A 5,790-nucleotide genomic window follows, 5' to 3' on the forward strand; every position below is an offset into this window, starting at 1 on the left:
ATATATATATAAGGAATCTTCTAAGAAATGTGACAAATACACACACAAAAAGTCATGTCGATGTCCCTCAAACTTATTTCTCTCTCCCTTTTTATCACGATTTAACGACCAAAGACTCTCTTTTCTTTTTCTTTCATATACAACTCTCTCTCTCTCTCTCTCTCTCACTCTCTCTGTTACTTTGTTACTCTTTCTGTCAGACTCGAAGTTAATTTCCCGGCGCCATAATCGCGTTTTGTCGAACAAGACCTCTCTCTCTTTCTCTCTCTATCTCTTTTAAACTCGTCGATCATATTGTTCATACACCATTACCCATTCAACCACGTGTATGTTCTCTTATACGCAGACATACACAATATAGCACGCAATATACACGTACATGTATAAATATACAGATATAGAAAACGTATGCACATTCTTTCAAGTATATCACGTATTAAACGATCTTATTATTTTTCCAAGAGCAAGGCGCGACTTTTACGATCATCAAACGTTTTAAAAATACCGAAGGCCGAACAAGGAAACCCGTTGTCCGTCCTATACTCCTTCTTACTTTGCTACTCGTCTTTCTATAATTGAAATAAGACGAGAAAAAGAGAAAGATATATATATATATATATATATATATATATATATATATGTCTTTGCTCTATGTATGTGTATGTGTGTTTGTGTGTGTATATAGAAAGAGAATGAGACAGAAAGAGAGAGAGAGAGAGAAAGTGAGATGTTTATATAGCACAAATAAATCAAGTAATCTATAAATATAATTAAATAATATATATATATGTGTACGTATAAAGAGAGAGAGAGAAAGAGAGAGAGAGAGAGAGAGAGAGAGAACGATAGAAAGATTCGACGTACGTGTGTGCAATTATATTTCTAAAAATATAATAGATTTCTATCGGCAATATTATTTCATTAGAAATAACAACGCTTGAAATTAATAAACTTTCCATTTAAATTATAACCACGGTCGTATTAACCTAACTTATTAAAAATAAACCACAATTTTAATTGTAACAACAATCGGTCGTATTAAACGAAACCAATCCCATCGAAAATCTCTTCGATTAATAAAATTTACGCTATCGAACGAAGGGAACAAGAGGAGAGCAAAAAATAATATCAAAAATGAAAAAAAAAAGAAAAAAGTAAAAAGGGAGAGAAAAAATGAAGAAAAGAAAAAAAAACGAATTAAAACGAACATATATTATACATACATACATATACATATATACATATATACATATATATATATATATATAAAATTAAAAAACAAAACCACAGACGGTCGAATATTACATACACACTTCGCACCAGCGTGAAAAACTTCACGAGCGTGAAAAAACTTTCAAAAATTGACGCCCCTGTTAAAAAAAAAAGAAAAAAAGAAAAAATGGGACCTCGTGACACGTATCTTCTTTTTTTTTCTTCCTGACACTTTATATATCGTAAATTTTCTCTCTCTCTCTCTCTCTCTCTCTCTCTCTTTCTCTCTCTTTTCTCTATCTCTATCTATCTATTTCTCTCTTTGTCTCTCTGTGCGTCTCTCTATATTCTTTTTGTTTTTTTATTTTCTTTCTATTGTATTTTATTCTTTCTTCTTTTTTTCTCTTTTCCTATTTATTTGTCTGTTTGTTTGTTTCGTTCCTACGTAATGCATTTTTCAAAATAACGAGACGAGAGTGCGAAATAACAATTGGAAGGAAAAATTCTGTGTTATGTTTTATGTACGGAAAATATATAAATATATATATATATATATATATATATATATATATGTGTGTGTATATGTACGTTTATATGTACATGTATAGTTTTTAATAATAAAGATGAAAAACGAAAAATGAAAAAGAAATAACGAAAAGAGAAATTAAAAATGAAAGTCAAAGAACGATATATATATATATATATATATATATATATATATATATTACAGTTATAATATTTAAATTATTCTTCGAATCAGCATAGTATACTCATACATAATACATATAACAGCCATACACATATAGGACACATATATAACGATCGATGATTCGTTGCTAGGGTGAATGGCGCGAAATAAGTCGATGATTCGAAACGAATTCAAAGAAATCATTCCAAATGTAACTTTTACATTCCGAGTAAAAAAAACTAGCAAATTTATCATTATTACAATCATACCACCCATAAATTCTTATAATCATTAAATGAAATTCCACCGATTATGACGGTCATAAGGAAAGAAAAAGTTCGATCAATGGATTACCTTGAAAAAAAGAAAAAATAGTGTATCTAAAAAAAAGAAAATAATAAAAATAATAATAATTATTATTATTATTATAATGATTTACATAAACACGTTTATGTATTTTTATATATTTATATACATATATATATACATATGCATATAGCATAGCATACATACACACATATATATACATATATGCAATATACATATTATATATATATATATATATATATATATATATAGCAACCGCACGTGGAAACGAATCGATCGGACGTGACTCATGAAACATCCGGCTTATTTTCCTCTCTTTCTCTCACTCTCACTCTCTCTCTCTCTCTCTATCTCTGTCTCTGTCTCTGTCTGTCTGTCTGTCTGTCTATTCATCTGTCTCTTTCTCTCTTTCTTCGTTTTATCGATCGTAGAGACGACTTTCGGTCAGCTATTGAATTAAGGAGTCGAGTCGAGTAATAACATACAGTCAGCGGGGTTGATATGGACGGTGATCTGTCGTCTCATCCCCCGAAAAAATATGAACACTCGAGAGTCCAGAGACGTAAATTCCATTTCGTATAGTCATTTCGTTAAGAGTAGGACTCCATCTCAAAAGAACGTTCAAACAGAGGCACATGAACACGCAGAGAGAGAGAGAGAGAGAGAGAGACACACAAAATATATTACGGATATACATTTGTTACGAAATTAATTTAACTATTAATTATGTTATATCCGATACGATTGTTTTATTTAATAATATATTGTTTTATTTTATTATGTATCATATCGTTATAATAATGATTTCGTTGTTATTATTTTTATTACTGTATTTATTTTATTAATGTAATTATAGTAATGTGGTTTTATGTTAATTATATTATTATGTAGTATTATAAATGATAATCATGATGATGATAATGATGATGATGATGATGATGATGATGATGATGGTAATAAATGAAAGATAATCTTAAAAGTTCAAGTTATGTAAACAATAAAAAATTCATATGAAGTGAAAGAAATTAAAAGAAGAAAAGGAAGAAAGAATATAACTTGACCTAAAATCTGTACAAAAAGTGAATTACTACGAACAAATAGTACGAGAACTAATCTAAAAAGCTCAATGGTCATATAAAGTAAGAGTAATTATAAAAAAAAAAAGAAAGAAAGAAAGAAAAAGAAAAAAAAAAAGAAAAAAAGAAAATAAAAAAGAGGAATCAAATAACCTAAAAACTATGCAAAGTGAATTACATATTAAACGACAAATGGCATGAGAATTAATCTAAAAAATTCAAGTGGTCATATAAAGTAAAAGTAATTGAAAAGAAAAAAATGTACACGCACGTATCTATATATACATACATACGTACGTATATATATAAAAAAAAAGGACAACCTAACCTAAAAACTATAAAATGTAAATTGTATACTAAGCGACAAATTGCACGAGAGCTAACCTAAAAATTTCCAATGGTCGTATAAAGTAAGAGTAATTTAAAATAATAAAAAAAAAGAAAGAAAAAGAGAAATAAGATAACTTTTAAAGTTTTCAGGTTAGGTTATCTTAATTCTAAAGAATAACGTGCACAACGTGTCCAATCTAAAAATAAAAACAAGTTATGAAAATATAATATAAAAGAATGAGAAAATATACATAACAGTAACATAATCGTATTCGCGATATATAATAAATGTCTAGCAATATATAGATCCAAAAACAATTACACGAGAGTAATAATAAAGACAATAGTTATAGAACAAGTTTTGCAAGGATACATACATACGTATATAAACGCAATACATACGTATGTAAGTATATAGTACGTACGTAAAAGGTCGAATGATAAAGAGAACGATACTATTATCCTAGTCGTCATATTCCTCAGGAAGAAATTATTACCTCTTTTGTTTAATACTTTGAAAAAGAAATATGGATTGTTTTCGTAATTCGTATACGTATATAAGAAAGATAAAGAAAAATAAAGAAATAAAAAAGAAAGAGAGAGAGAGAAGATAGGAAGGATAGAAATTGGTAATGAGAAAGAGAAAGAGAGAGAGAGAGAGAGAGAGAGAGAGAGAGAAAGGGAGAGAGAGAGAGATGATAGAAATTGCTAGTGAGTGAGAGAGCGAAAGAGAGCGAAAGAAAGAGAGAGAGAGATATAATAGAAATTGGTAAGAGAGATAGAGATAGAGATAGAGAGATATGATAGAAATTGGTAGTGAGTGAGAGAGAGATAGAGAGAAGTAGAGACAATGCAACAGCAATCTTTTCAACTATCCGAAGTAATCAGAACTTGGCTTTAATGATGCCCGAAGGCATGGTTACCTTTAAGGTATGCAGAATCGGGATCGGAGGGGGAGAGTAATCACGAACGACAGCAATTCGAGACCAGTTTCGTCGATTAAGGTCGAACGAGAGAGATAGAGAGAGAGAGAGAGAAAGAGAAAGAGATAGATAGATAGAGAGTAATAGAGAGAAAGAGAGAGAGAGAGAGAACACAACATATATATATATACAGTGTACATATGTATATTATCTAACTTTTTATATAATTGTGCATGTATATATATGTATATGTATGTTGTAATTATCTAGTTTATACTATACTATATTATATTATTGTATTATACTAATACAATATATTAATAAATTAATACGATAAAATATAATACATGATATATTAAAACATAATATGTAATTTCATTATATTGGTATTGTATAATACTAATATTGATATAATTGAATTAATATACTTCTATTAGTATGTTACTATAATATTGCATATATGGAGTATTTAATAAATAGTTATAGAAATAGAATATTAAAAATTAACTAATAGAATCTATTACTAGCAGAACATATATATATATATATATATATATATATATATATATATACTCTCTTTCTCTCTCAGTTGGTTTAATCGTCGATATGAAAATTAGTTAAAGTTTCCTCAACTGTAATAACTCAGTGCGTATATTCACGTACATACACGTCACATTCAAGTAGTAGTAACACTAATAATAGTAATAGTAGTAATGTAGTAGTATTTTCCTATCGATACAGGCTCATAATCGTCACCACGAATAGAATCAATGGTCCCATAGTCGATGAAATACGTAATACGTGACAACAGATTCAGATTCAGATTCAGATTCAGATTCTAATTCTAATTCTAATTCTAATTCGAATTCTAATTCTCTCTCTCACTCTCACTCTCTCTCTCTCTCTCTCTCTCTCTCTCTCTCTCTCTCTCTCTTTCTATTTCTCTTTTTGTCTCTCTGTCTAGTTCTGTCTAGTCATAAATTTAGTTTGAAATTTATTGGTAGATCCATTATAGACAAACCATTGACGACGTGTATTATTGATTCATCAATGATTTCGTTCATAACGAAAATTATTCGATTGTGAAAATGGAATTGCTGACCTTTATCTTTTAATTATCCTTTAATTTTTATCTATAAATTCACTTTTTTTAACATCTGCTTTTATCTTTCTTTCTTCTTCTCTCTCTCACTCACTCACTCTCTCTCTCTCTCTCTCTCTCTCTCTCTCTCTC

General features: G+C 28.9%; 1 protein-coding gene across 5 annotated transcripts in view; it reads right to left on the bottom strand.

The window, feature by feature from the left end:
• LOC122636971 (matrix metalloproteinase-2-like) overlaps positions 1-5,790 on the bottom strand; it is a 210,791-nt gene that overhangs the window by 147,774 nt on the left and 57,227 nt on the right. The window lies entirely within an intron of this gene.

The sequence above is a fragment of the Vespula pensylvanica genome, chromosome 24 (genome assembly GCF_014466175.1).
Source record: "Vespula pensylvanica isolate Volc-1 chromosome 24, ASM1446617v1, whole genome shotgun sequence".
NCBI lineage: Eukaryota > Metazoa > Arthropoda > Insecta > Hymenoptera > Vespidae > Vespula > Vespula pensylvanica.